General features: G+C 47.6%; 1 long non-coding RNA gene across 1 annotated transcript; it reads left to right on the top strand.

Annotated features, from left to right (window-relative positions):
* The first annotated feature begins 389 nt into the window (after positions 1–389).
* On the top strand, positions 390–10,540 carry LOC125324165. Its single transcript, XR_007202841.1, has 3 exons — positions 390–744; positions 9,961–10,281; positions 10,358–10,540. It is a non-coding gene; the product is annotated as an uncharacterized LOC125324165 (long non-coding RNA).
* Positions 10,541–14,192: the final 3,652 nt, after the last annotated feature.

The following is a 14,192-nucleotide window of genomic DNA, read 5'->3' as shown; positions in this document are numbered from 1 at the left end:
CAAAGGAGGTGCCAGGCAGCTGCAGCTAAGCAGGTGAGCCGGTGCGTGGGTTTGAGGGGGGGGGGGGGGGGGTGGTTCTTTCTCTTTTTCCCTTCTGATTTCATCTTGCCAGTCCCTCCCCCCGTGCCCTCAGAAAAAATGGGGATTACGAGAACAAAAGGAGTTTAAACGGAGGGAAGAAACTCCTCCTTCATTATTGTCTGTGTTCGAACGAGGGGATCCCCCTTCCATTTTAAATGGAAGGGGAAAGCACGGATGTTACCATTTTATTGGTTTGAATTGAGGGCAACCCCTCCATTTTCATCAACCTAAGTTCTAAATTGAGGGGGAAGCCCTGCTGCCCCTGCTTTTTGAGGGTTTTAATGAAGGTAAAAATCGCCCTTTCCCCATCATTTGAGAGAGTTGAGGAAAACTCCTCTCTTTCTGTTATCTTAGAGCATTAAATAGAAAGGGAGAACACATTTATTTACCATTGCATTGGTTTGAATTGAGGTGAACAACCCCCGTTGCCTCAGTTTCAGGGGTTAAATTGAAAGAAACTCCGGCTTTTCCAGCCTTTGAAAGGTTTGAATCGGAGCGTGCCACCGCATTTGAGGTCGCTTCCGGCCATGCCCCGGCACCGAATGTCTCGCGCGGGAGCACTCCCGGCCGCTGGGGAATTTCTGAGGAGGAATGGGAATTTGGGGGCCGGGCCGCCGACAGGGACCGACGGAGCCGCGCCGGTCCGAGCCGCGCGGAGCCGAGGTGAGCGCCGCCGGGCCGGCAGGCGAGCGATGCGGCACGGAACCGTGTCGCCCCCGGTCGTCCCGCCCGCTCCGTGCCGTCCGTGCGCGGGGCTCGGGCGCCGCCGGGTCCCCCTCGGCCCGGCACCGGTGCCGCTCGGCAGGCGCCGGAGGCGGGCGGGGGTCTCCCGGCGCGGGGCCGTCCCCGCCTGCCGGAGGAGCCGCTTCCGTGCCGCGAGCCGCGCGCCACCGGGTCCCCCTCGGCCCGGCGCCGGGGGCGGGCGGGGGTCTCCCGGCGCGGGGCCGCCCCCGCCTGCCGGAGGGGCCGCTTCCGTGCCGCGAGCCGCGCTCCGCCCGGTTCCGGGAGCGCGGGGCCGCCCCCGGGCGCCGAGTGCCGCCGGTGCCGTGGGTCGCGTGGCTTTTCCGGTCCCCCCGCACCGTGGAACGGCAGCAGCCCGGAGCGAGTCCCAGCAAGGGGCGTTGAAGCACGCCTGCGGCTTGTCCGCTTCATAGCTTGCTTGTAAAAAGCCACCGAAAGGAACAATGGAAAAAAAACCAACGCCGATCCCCCAGGCTTTTTATCTGGGAGCTTAATTGGTATTGCTCTTTAACTGAGCCACGGCTTTAAATAATGAATGATTCAGCAGCCTCTGAGCTAATCCTTGTCCCCTCTATCTTGACAAGATTAGGGTGAATTCGGCTTCTTAGGTTGTGTAATTAGCATCCGCTGTCTGAACTAACATTTGCTGTCTCCCAATAGTTAACTTGTGCTTACACGAGTTAGTTATTGACTGCCCCTTCTTCAATACTCCCCTTTTCTTGGGTTATTTGTAATTCTTTACAAATCTTGCATGTCTTTAAAGTAAGAACCCTTCTCTGTTTTAGTTCTAAGTTTATGCTTGTGCCATGGAGCATAGGCATCGCAATTCCAGGTACATAATATCATACAACAGTAACTACTAATACAAACACCAAGTAACAATGCAATAACACAAATAGCTATTACAAACAATTGTTTAAGCCAGGATAAGTTGGGTAACCATGCTGTAAGTTTGTCTCATACCTCTTCAAACCTTCACGAACTGTAATCTAAGGTGATCTGATGCAACGTTCGCTTTGGATAAATAATTTTAACAGTTTTCTGGGTATGACTATGAGACCCTTTATCCTAGCCCACCTATCTGTGCTCATTTGTCCCTTGTCTTCTTGTGTCCAATTTAAATTATCAGTATCGTATGGTGGGGGTTTTTTGTTACTTAGAAGGATGCTAGAAGGAATTAGAGCTAGGGCTTGGAGCTGAACCCCACTGGCCACTGCCTTTGCTGTCTTGTCTGCCATAGCATTTCCCAGTTCAGGGATAGCGTTACCCTGGGACTGTCCCTTACAATGCATTATAGCCGCTTTTGAAGGTTTTACCACTGCTTCCAGTAACTGTACAATTTCAGTAGCGTGCTTGATTTTTTCTGTGAGGTAAATAAACCCCTTTCTTTCCAGATAGCTCCGTGAGCGTGTACCACCCCAAAAGCATACCTCGAATCGGTCCCAATGTCGATAGGTTTTCCTTCGGCCAATGCCAAGGCTCGAGTTAGGGCTATTATTTCAGCCTTTTGAGCCGATGTCCCCACAGGTAACGGTTTTGCCTCAACGACAGCGTCTGCGGTTGTAACCGCATACCCAGCGAGCCGCTTACCATTCTCGACATAATCGCTCCCATCGGCGAACCGGTTTGCCGCATTTTCTAGCGGAGAGTCCTTTAGGTCCGGGCGGCCGGAGTAAACCACCTCCACGGTGTCAACGCGGTCATGCCGTACAGGCTCCTCAGCAGCCACGCCCTGGAGGTAAGCTGCTGGGTTTAAAACGTTAGTTACTTGGATACTCACATTCTCCGATTCTGCTAGGACAGCCTGGTATTTGAGAAAGCGAGATGGGGTTAACCAGTGATTTCCTTTCTGTGTGAGCACTGCTGATACCGTGTGAGACAAAAACAGTTATCTCCTGTCCCAGCGTGAACTTGCGAGCTTCTTCTACGTTCAGGATCACGGCTGCCATTGCACGCAGGCAGGCTCTCCTTGGCCGACCACGTCCAGCCACTCGGAGAAATAAGCCACCGGCCTTTTGTACCGTCCCACTTTCCGTGCCACGAGTCCCAGCGCCAGCCCTCGTCTCTCACGTGAGAGCAACAGAAAAGGTTTAGTGACATCTGGTATGCCCAGTGTCGGAGCTTGCATCAACTCACGTTTCAGAGTTACAAATGCATTATTAGTCTCTGGTGTCCAGCATAGGTCAGTTCCCCCAGTCTCTTTTAGGAGTCGGTATAAAGGTTTCACAATGAGTCTATAGTTGTAGATCCGTAATCTACGCCATCCCGTCGTTCCCAGAAAAGTTCTCAGTTCTTTGGTTCTTCAGTCGGCCAGGGCATTTGACAAATTGCCTCCTTCCCGTTGTCTCTCAAGGCTCTCTCCCCTCCTGCCAGTTCATACCCCAGATATGTAACATTCTGGAGGACTAGCTGAGCCTTTTCAGGAGAGACTCTATATCTACTTAGAAAATTTAAAAGAGTTACAGTTCAGTTCTTGCAGTCTTCACAGGTCCGCGTTGCTATTAATAGATCATCAATGTACCGCAAGAGCGTACCTTCCTTTCCCCAAGCGGCGGCATCCAGGCTTCCAGTTCCTCGGCTAATTGATCTCCAAATATCACGGGTCTATTTTTGAATCCTTGTGGCAATACAGTCCACGTAAGCTGGCTTTTTCTCCCTGTTCTGGGGTTTTCCCATTCAAAGGCAAAAATTTCCTGAGCGCTTTCAGCTAATGGCAGACAAAAGAAAGCACGCTTTAAATCTAAAACTGAAAACCACACTCAGTCACTTTGTAATTTTGTGAGTAAAGTGTCCTCAGGTCCTGAACTAATCAATAACTTCCATTTGGCTTTTGTACTGGTAGAATTGGGGTATTGCAGGAAGATCTACACTCCCTCAACAACTTCTGATCAATAAATTTACTAATTATTGGTTCCATTCCTACTCATGCTTCATGCCTTAGTGGATATTGTTTAACTGACACCAGCTGTACCCCTTCCAGTAGTTCGATAATCACTGGGGGAGCCCATTTTGATCTCCCTGGAATTTCAACATCTCTTACTAATGGGATCATCCGATTTGTTATTTCACTATCTATGGGTATTTCTCTTCTCTTGGTCTTGTTTGGTTGGTTGGTTGTTTTTTGTTTGGTTTTTTTTTTTTTCCCTAGGCCTGAGTTGGTCAAAGAATGGGTTTTCCTTTTATCTTATTGTAGTGGTTTGGTCCAAAATATTCATTACTGTTTATCTGCTGTGAGATAAGAATTAGGAGAAATGCAAAACAGGCACCAAACTTGAAAGAATATAAAGAAGTTTATTAACAGACCTAAAAGAAGAAAAAAAATTATACCACCTTCAGAACTCTCCTCCTCCCCCCACCTTCCTCCCTTCTCCCACTGACAATGTTCAAAGACAACCCTTAAGATGTTCAGTCTGTTTACCACTTCCATAATAACCTTGTTCAGTCCATTTAGAAAGAGAAGTCTCTTCTTGCTCATGCTATGAAAACATTATCACAACGAGACAGCCGCCCACTTCCAAATATCGTTCAGTCCATTTAGGAAGAGGAGTCTCTCTGCCTGCGTGTGAGTCCTTTCCCCCGACTTGCAGCTTTTCCCGCAACTGCTTTCGAGGGTCCACTCTTGAAGTTTTTTGGGGTACAAGTTTAAGGTTGAGCCGTTCAGAAACAAAAACAGAGGCCCTTCTCCTTCCCTGGGAGCAAAGGGTCTTCATCATCTTCATCTTTAGGACTATCTCTGGGAGCATCTCTAGGAACTGAGGTTTTCTCCTTTCCCATTTGGAGCAAAGGTCCTCATCTGGTTCATCTCTACGGACTGAGGTTTTCTCCTTTCCCATTTGGAGCAAAGGTCCTCATCTGGTTCATCTCTCCCTGTCCAAACTTCTCATGAAATTACAGCTGCGTCAGCATCTGCCTATCTCAGCGCAGGTGCTTTTGCTCACGAGTTGAACACTCCACCCCCCATATCTTCATGAAATTACAACAGGATACTCTGATATATCATAGCTTCACAACAGACTTTCAGCTTTAAGCATCTCCTCTCTCTCTTCCCTCAGGTTTTCAGCTCTTCACAGCAATAAAAAGGGTTAATCTCACCTCGGCCTTGCAGCTTTGCAGCTGGAATGTTGAATTTTTCTTATCGCAGTGGAGAGGGGGGAGAGCCGAGCCGCTCCGGCTGCCCACGGCAAGGCAGTGGGGGGGGGTTCCACGGCTGGAACAGGTCCATGGCTTCAGGATGGCCGTGGCCCAGCCCGGCCTGGCCCAAGCAGGGCCTGGCTGGGCCCCACACGGGGCCCGCAGCCACCTGTCCCAGCGCCGGAAACGAGAGAGAGCTTGGAGGGGGAGTTTGTCTATTCTTAAATGTGGATCACAGAGGTGATCACAACTTTAAGTGGCTTAGAGAATTGTCCATATTCAAACTGGCCAGCTGATAGGTTCTGTCAGTTCCCAGAGGAAACTGTAAGCACCCCTTAGCAAGGACGTCCCTTCCGGGACTATGCTTGCTAACCTATGACACTTATCTTAGTGGTTTAACTTACACTTTAAAGTCGTAGTCAGGTATCTTCAGGAGGCTTCTTTGGTTGTAGCTTCTTTATACAGTTTTCGTTATAATAATATTCTTACTCTGCTGTATAATTCTATACATTATGAAGGATTAGTTTTTATGATACAAAACTAACACACAAAACATTTTCATACAAAATGTTCTCATGCAAACATATCTTTACATCAGGGCTATGCTTTGTTTTCCAGGAGACAGATTATAGCACTCTTGTCATTTAATCTTGACACAAACTACAAACTGTGGCTTTATTTTTGGTGGGACTAAAAATGAAATGAATTCTCTTTCAAATACAAAAAACCAATAGGTTTTTCTTTTTTTTCTTTTTACCTCAAGTAGCCTTTTTTTCTTTTTTTGGTGAATAAATTGCCTTCATCCCATTCTGCACCTACAACTGAGATTGCAGAATGTGCTATAAATAGGGGGGGGTGAGGAAAAGTTAAAACATCCTCTTAAGACATATGGCATGAGATTGAACAGCACTTTAGTTTGAGAGCTGGTAGAAGGCTTTTCCGTATCCCTCTTGGTTTAGGAAGGGGGATTCAATCATTTCTCATGTAGCATTTGCTTGTGTTTTGTCAAGATTCTTTAATTCATTAATTAGAAAATCCCAAAAATTTAGCCAGATTATAATAATTTTGATGCCGTCTTAGGCAGAACAGGGAAGGTTAGTCCATATTTGTAGGATTTCAAATACGTATAAATTCTTATACCAACTCTCAGGATAATATTGGTTGAAACAAATTATACATCCCTAAGACCTTAGCCACACCATTTTTCAGTAAAAAGACAAAACAAGTTAGACAAAAATTAAACTCAAGACTATGTAGAATGCTTTAACTACTATTTGATCTTGCAAAATCAAGACTTGCAATGAAAGTCTTTTGCAATGTCACTTGCAATGAAAACACAAACAAATTACAAACATTAACCGACTGACAATGCAAGCAATTATGGTGACACTTTAAATTTCCTTGGTTTTCACACAGCTCCATCTCACTACTCTAGTCGGTAGATTCCTAGAAAAGAAAAGTGAAAATCTGGCCCACTAGACCGATTATTAAAAAAGAAGTAAAACTTTACGAGACTAACACAAAGTGACAGCGAAGCAACTGTTATCACATCTAGCTGTGATTTTGCTGCTTGCAGTTTCCTTGCTCTCAAACCGCTCTCTTTATCTTTGATGTCGGGACATTTGACATTCCTAGAAAAGAGAAAAGAAACAAACTTCCCCCCCAAAAAAAAATCTGAGCGAAACAAGAGTTTAATTGCATTAACTTATTCAAGCGGAGTTTTAGTTTTTATTCTATGAAGTGCTTGTTGCACCACTTTTGTTGTCTCCCACAGGTTTTCGGTGGGGTTTCTTCCAATTGATTCTTCAGTGGAGGGAGCGAGACCGCTTTTAAAAGTTTTGCAAGAGTTGCAGTCTGTGAATCAGGGATTTGAGTTGCCTTTTTTCTTTTTTTAATAACCAATCACATTTTTAGTAATCAATCATCTTTTAGTAACCAATCGTTCCTTATCTCAATTTTTTTTTTTTACCAAGTCCACCCCAGGAGTAGAGAGGTGACTAACAAATTAACCCAGGAAGGACAGCAAAACGTTCTCCCCATAGGTTTCTTTACAGCCCCCGCAGATGAGGCCGCACGACAAATACCTGGGCCCGCACAGGGACAACACCATCCCCACAAGGCAGGAGCCGCAGAATAGCCTGCAGGATTAGAATCTGCCAATTCTAGTTCTCCACAATAAACCACAGACCGGTGGCAGGGGAGGGTTCCCCACGAGATAGGAGCTCCGGATTCACCTCAGAACCGAAACCCGCCAATTTTGGCTTTTCACAACAAAACACAAAAGGCACAGGGGCACGGGTGCCCTCCAAACAGGAGCCTTTCGGCTCCGCACGAGCGCCACGTAACGGGAGCTTTACAGCTCCGCGCAAAACGCCAAGCAGAAAAGGGAACTAAACACCCAAACCTATTAACCGCAATGTCCACAATTCTTACAACCTCTGCCATCACCTTTGCCATTGCTTTTGCCTTTTCCTCATCTCTTCTTACATACACTCGCTGTACTTTTCTAACCAGCTCCTCTCAAATTTCTCACTATTCTCTGCCGCTCTCCCCTTTAACATCATCTGCACTTTCATTTTCTGCCAAGTTGTTTATTCCTGCTCTTTCTAGTCTGATACCAAGCTCTCTCCTCTGGCAGCTTGGACACCACCCACTCCCTCTAGTAGAAGTACAATACCACTTTCTCTCACAATTAATACATGTACACAAATACAAGCTTCACAACTGTTTTCTCACACTTAACACGGGATTTCAAAAGGGAAATCAGATGGAGCTATATCAGAAAGGCGTCGGGGGTCTGGATGTTTTCAATTCAATAGCTAAAATCTTTCTCCTCTAAAATCCACCCCCCTTCGGACAGTAAGGTTGAATTCCAAACCGACGGTTTACGTGATTTACGCTCGTTCGCTCTTTGCCAAACCGCTTCGCTTTTCTCCGGCCGAGCCCGTCGCCGGGGTACGGAACCGCAGATAGAGCCTCTCGCTCGCTTCGTACTTTGACGGCACGTCTCATCCGCTCTCACGCAGCAGCAGAATAGCAACAGACAAAACAAAAATAGCCGTACAATAGCACACGACAGTGGGGTCCAACCCCTTAAAGGTACCTTTCACAGTGGGGTCCAACCCCTTTAAAAATTGGGGTCCAACCCCTTAAAAGTACTTTTTTTCTTGCCCAGGACTAATTTTGGGAGGCCCAGTCTTCCTCGGGACTTTCAACCCACCCTCAGGGACTCGAACCCCGGACCTGCAGGTATTTCTGTGTTTAAAAGGAATAGCAAATCCCTTAATTTGGTGCAGATGGTCCTTGTCTGCCCCTGCCATCAGCCGAAGGACCGCCGAGCTCCCCTTGAAAATTCAGGGTCGCGACCGGGAGGTCCGCTTAGCCCCGGATCCGGCAGCCGGGCAGAGAGGGTCCCATCTCGGGGCGCCGGATGAATCGCGCCGCAACCGGGCCAGGAGACGCTTCGGAGACAGAGTCAGAGAAGCGGGTATTTGCTTTACTTGGCGTGCCGGGCGCGTGGGGATCGCTCCTCCAAACACACGCACCGGTGCTCCCTACAACACAGTATTAAGGGTTAAATTATGAATATTCATCACATTCCTCGGGACAGGTGCGGTTATACAAATTATTTCTCGGAAGTCATTAATATCATTAGCACGTGGGCCACGCACACGCCGTACGTCCCGGCGGTCGCACCGAGGAAGGCTCGTCTTCTTCCTCGGGGGTCTTTGTGATGAAGGCCAGTAGTCATCCTCCTAGTGCACTTTTCACCTTTCTCCCTGGGCATGCGTAGTCCTTTGAGGAATGATTCAGCAGCCTCTGAGCTAATCCTTGTCCCCTCTATCTTGACAAGATTAGGGTGAATTTGGCTTCTTAGGTTGTGTAATTAGCATCTGCTGTCTGAACTAACATTTGCTGTCTCCCAATAGTTAACTTGTGCTTACACGAGTTAGTTATTGACTGCCCCTTCTTCACCAGACGGTGCCCATCAAACCGTGAGGTTCGTTTAAACCTCATACGCTACTTTTTGAAGATGCAGGGTGGGTGAGGGCTCGTTGCCGTACTAGGGAACGGAATGCAGGAGGTTCTCAGAGTATCGGCATTGAAATCGGAACGTTCAAGGATATCGGCGTGACGGTTCTCAGGGACGAATCTCGCGCCCGGAAGCCCGTAGCGCGGTAGCGTAGGATACGACAAAACAGGGCGCGAGGCACAGGCAGGGTAGGAACGGCGAAGCGCTTCGTGCCGGCAGCTCAGTTTGGCGTCGCCGATGTTTTCAGAGCGGAAGCGGATCGATTCGGTTCTGCTGCACTGGAACGGGATCCAAACCTTAGAAAGTATTTCTTTGTCCTTAGGCTGAAAAATATTGCCGCGCGGTATAGGAAAAGCATCCACAAAGGACGTCCGGACTTCAGGCGGCTCTCTCGAAAGCCGTTTACGGCATAGGCAAAGTTACGGCAGTTCAGGGAGCGGGTATCCAGAGCCAGCCCTACAGCTGCCGGCTACAGCTCGTAGGCACACCTGAAGTCGCTTTCTGTTCAAGTTACAAAACATTATATACTTTTCTTTGCCAAGTATCTTAATACGTGACAACCAATAAGCACCATACACAATACTTTTACATTTGCTTATAGCCTATCATAGCTACTACCATTACCATATTATAGTCATTATTATCCAATCACGAGAGTAAGTTACAATTTAAGCTTACAGTGGAAAATTCTCAGACCTTTCTTCTATTTGCCACATCGATGTGTCTTATCTGCCTGCAATATATCTCTTTTTTGGTAACAACATGTTTTCTAGTTACTTATGCTCTTCTTGAGACTTATTTACTTGGTGAAAAATATGTCTTTGTTTGTAGTCACGTACCTTTGCCCTCATCCTAAAAATCTCCTTCCAACTCATCTCCAACCTTTGCCTTCTCAGCTATGCAGCGATCACTAGCGCAGCAAAACATCTTTTACTCTATATCAAAACTTGCTTTCATCTCTATCTCATCCTCAGTTTCTACATTCAGAGGTCTTTCTGCCAAGCCTCCAGATCCGTGTAATTCCCTTGCCAAACTATCCTCCTCCCCAACGGTGCAGCACTCGTTGCCTCGCACCTTCAGTTCATCGTGGAAAGCATTTATTTTAGCGAGCAAACGTTGTTGCGGCAGGCGCAGCGAAAAGCAGAAGAATTCTCGGTAAGATCATCTCGGAGAGCTCAAGCGCCGGCCAAAACCTCGCCACGTTCCGCCGTGACGCCACCGAGGGAGGAAAGAGCGTGAGGTGCAAAGCCCTGAGCGGAGCGGTAGGAAACGGGAGGACCGAAGAGTCGGGCTAGGTACGGATTTAAACCGGGCCGGGTATAGGAACCGCAGAGTAGGAAGAGTCACTTAGCTGGAATTAATTTGTTTCAGGAAGTGTCTCATCATATAGTCTGCAACTTAACAGTTCCCATGCCAGGAACTGTTAATTGTAGCAGAAGACAGCAAACGAAGCCTAGAGACTCGACCGGGACGCCCCAGGTCCCTGCCAGGCGCGGATTACAAAAAAACCAAACCCTGAGGTTACAAAACCACTAAAAGCTCATCTTACAAAACACGGGGGGTGTCATAGGTTAGCAAGCATAGTCCCGGAAGGGACGTCCTTGCTAAGGGGTGCTTACAGTTTCCTCTGGGAACTGACAGAACCTATCAGCTGGCCAGTTTGAATATGGACAATTCTCTAAGCCACTTAAAGTTGTGATCACCTCTGTGATCCACATTTAAGAATAGGCAAACTCCCCCTCCAAGCTCTCTCTCGTTTCCGGCGCTGGGACAGGTGGCTGCGGGCCCTGCTTGGGCCAGGCCGGGCCGGGCCACGGCCATCCTGAAGCCATGGACCTGTTCCAGCCGTGGAACCCCCCCCCACTGCCTTGCCGTGGGCAGCCGGAGCAGCTCGGCTCTCCCCCCTCTCCACTGCGATAAGAAAAATTCAACATTCCAGCTGCAAAGCTGCAAGGCCGAGGTGAGATTAACCCTTTTTATTGCTGTGAAGAGCTGAAAACCTGAGGGAAGAGAGAGAGGAGATGCTTAAAGCTGAAATTCTGTTGTGAAGCTATGATATATCAGAGTATCCTGTTGTAATTTCATGAAGATATGGGGGTGGAGCGTTCAACTCGTGAGCAAAAGCACCTGCGTTGAGATAGGCAGATGCTGACGCAGCTGTAATTTCATGAGAAGTTTGGACAGGGAGAGATGAACCAGATGAGGACTTTTGCTCCAAACGGGAAAGGAGAAAACCTCAGTCCCTAGAGATGCTCCCAGAGATAGTCCTAAAGATGAAGATGATGAAGACCCTTTGCTCCCAGGGAAGGAGAAGGGCCTCTGTTTTTGTTTCTGAACGGCTCAACCTTAAACTTGTACCCCAAAAAACTTCAAGAGTGGACCCTCGAAAGCAGTTGCGGGAAAAGCTGCAAGTCGGGGGAAAGGACTCACACGCAGGCAGAGAGACTCCTCTTCCTAAATGGACTGAACAATATTTGGAAGTGGGCGGCTGTCTCGTTGTGATGATGTTTTCATAGCATGAGCAAGAAGAGACTTCTCTTTCTAAATGGACTGAACAAGGTTATTATGGAAGTGGTAAACAGACTGAACATCTAAAGGGTTGTCTTTTTACATTGTCAGTGGGAGAAGGGAGGAAGGTGGGGGGAGGAGGAGAGTTCTGAAGGTGGTATAATTTTTTTTTTTTTCTTCTTCTTCTTTTAGGTCTGTTAATAAACTTCTTTATATTCTTTCAAGTTTGGTGCCTGTTTTGCATTTCTCCTAATTCTTATCTCACAGCAGATAAACAGTAATGAGTATTTTGGACCAAACCACTACAGGGGGAAAAAAAAAAAAGCAAGCCTACAAATACACCACAAAACCAGCCTACAAAAAAATTTGGGGTTTTGTTTTGTTTGTTATTTGTCTGGTATTTTGGAACAAAATACCAGAATAACCTAGTTCAAAATCATAGAAACCCAAATTTCAAAATACCAGAAAAACAGTTTCAAAAAACCACAATACCCAGTTCCAAAATATTAAAATAACCTAGTTTCAAAATACCAGAGCACCACGTTCAGAGGCAGCAAAGTAACCCAGTTTCAAATTGCCAGAACATGTTCAGAAATACCAAAGTAACCCCGTTACAAATTACCAAGTTCCAAAATACCAAAGTTACCCGGTTTCCAAATATCAGAATACCAGGTTCCAAAATACCAAATTAATTCCATTTCAAAACAGCAGAATATCAAGTTCCAAAATATCAAAATGACCCCGTTTCCAAATATCAAATTTTAAAATACCGATTTTCAGATGTCTCGTACAGGCAGGATTCCCAAACCCACAAAAACGCGGTATTGTCAAAATGGGATCTGTGCTACCAAAATGGGTATTTTCTCCTCTGAAAAGCTTTCCCATAATGACCATCAATAGATGCATTTTTTTTAATTGTACAGCCAGATGTACAGTAAGACTTTTACTTCAAAAGCAAACGCTCCTAGTAGTTTTCTGCTTAGATCGTGTCCGCAAGAATCGGCATTTGGGCCGGAGAACTGCGAGCGGGATCAAAGGATGGAGTAAACCCTCTCCCTGCAGATACACGAGGAAAGACCGAGTAGTAGGGAAAGGGAGTATTTATAAACAATATCAATATTTCACTGAAATTCAGGGCGGACCGGTGACGGGGGCTCTCGGGTTCGGCCCGGGCCTGCCGGGACGGGCCATAAATAAACGACCCGGCCAAACCCTCGAGGGACACGTCAAACACTTCAAAGGAAACGGAAGTCAGTAACGATTACGGAAGAACAATTACCGGTAATCGCTTGCGATCGGCGGGGAATTTCCTCGGTAAGTACAAGCCTAGGACATAGGGAATTTTGGAGGCGGGATCCCAATTTTGGCCACGTGCACCCGGACGAGAAGGCCGGTCCTTTTCCACGGAAAGGAAAGCCCCACACCCCGGCGTTTCGGGGGCGGACGACGGCCCGCATAGGGGAGGGAACGACCGGCAGGACCTTTCTCCGCCTCATCCCCCCGCTCCGAGGCACGGCAGCGCCGAGCGCGACCGGTGCGGATGAGGAGGGGGCGGCTCCTGCCAGAGGTCGCTTTCAGAGGGTTCCCCGGGCACAGCTACGCAGGGAGCTGCCGGTCGAGAGGGGCCGACGGAGGCGTCCCGAGAGACGCTCCCGGAACAACGGTCGCGGCACTCCGCAGGAGCCGGGGAGCGGCCGGATGCACCCGGGTAAAGAGCATCGCTTCAAGAAAACACCCAGGGAAAAGCTCTCGTGCCAAGGGGCGGCACCCGAGCGGGTGGGGCAGCATGTGAGGTCCCTTTCATCTCCCCCTTTTCCATCATTGTAAGGTTTAAATTGAGGGGGAAGCCCCATTGTCCCTCCTTTCTAAGGGTTTGAATTGAGGAAAAATCCCCCTTTTTCCAGCGCCAGAGAGTTTTAAAGTGAGGAAAACCCCTTTTATCCCAATAGCTTAGGGGATTAAATTGAAGGGGAGAAGCCATTAATTTGCCATTGTATCGGTTCAAGTGGAGGCAACTCCCGCCCGTTTCCTCATTTTAAAGAGTTTAATCAAAGGAAGCTCTCCTTTTTTGAGCATTTTAAGGATTTAAATTGCATTTCAGGGCGCTCCTACCCGAGCCCCGGTACCGAACGTCGTACGGGAGCGAGCCCGGCACGGACCTAATAGCACTTAGGAGGGTATTAAGAATTCTTATTTTTATTTATCATGTATATAGCCCTAATTAGAGGTTCCAAGGAGAGTTACATCATTAATACAATTACTATTCTTCTCTACCCTACTTAGTCACAGGTGGAGTACTACTCAGTAATCACTAAGGAATAATTATGCAAGTTAGCAACAAATTATCTAGCTGCGTTCCCAAAACACAAAGTTTGATTTCTTACCGGTCGGCCACCCTTTTGCTCAATATAAAAGCAAAAAAAGAAAGCATTGTCATTTCCCTGAAGAGTTTTCTATCGAGCCCTTTACTCACCTCAAATTTGAGTCAGAGGAGCCAAACAGTGGCAACTCCTAGGAGGGCTTTTATACCTTGCAGGATTTGGCTCCTCCCTTTTCCCCGGGCATCATGGGAACGAGAGGCGGGCCCGGCCAGGGGTATATTAACCCCAGCCTTTTGCAAGGGGAGTCATTCCCTCTCTGGGAGTGAGTGGGGTAAGAGCTCTCCTCTCATTTCAGTGATGGGGCTCTTTCCGCTTAT

Source organism: Corvus hawaiiensis, chromosome 3 (genome assembly GCF_020740725.1).
Source record: "Corvus hawaiiensis isolate bCorHaw1 chromosome 3, bCorHaw1.pri.cur, whole genome shotgun sequence".
Lineage (NCBI taxonomy): Eukaryota > Metazoa > Chordata > Aves > Passeriformes > Corvidae > Corvus > Corvus hawaiiensis.
The sequence above is the reverse complement of the archived record's forward strand: the minus strand, read 5'-3'. Positions and strand labels throughout refer to the sequence as shown.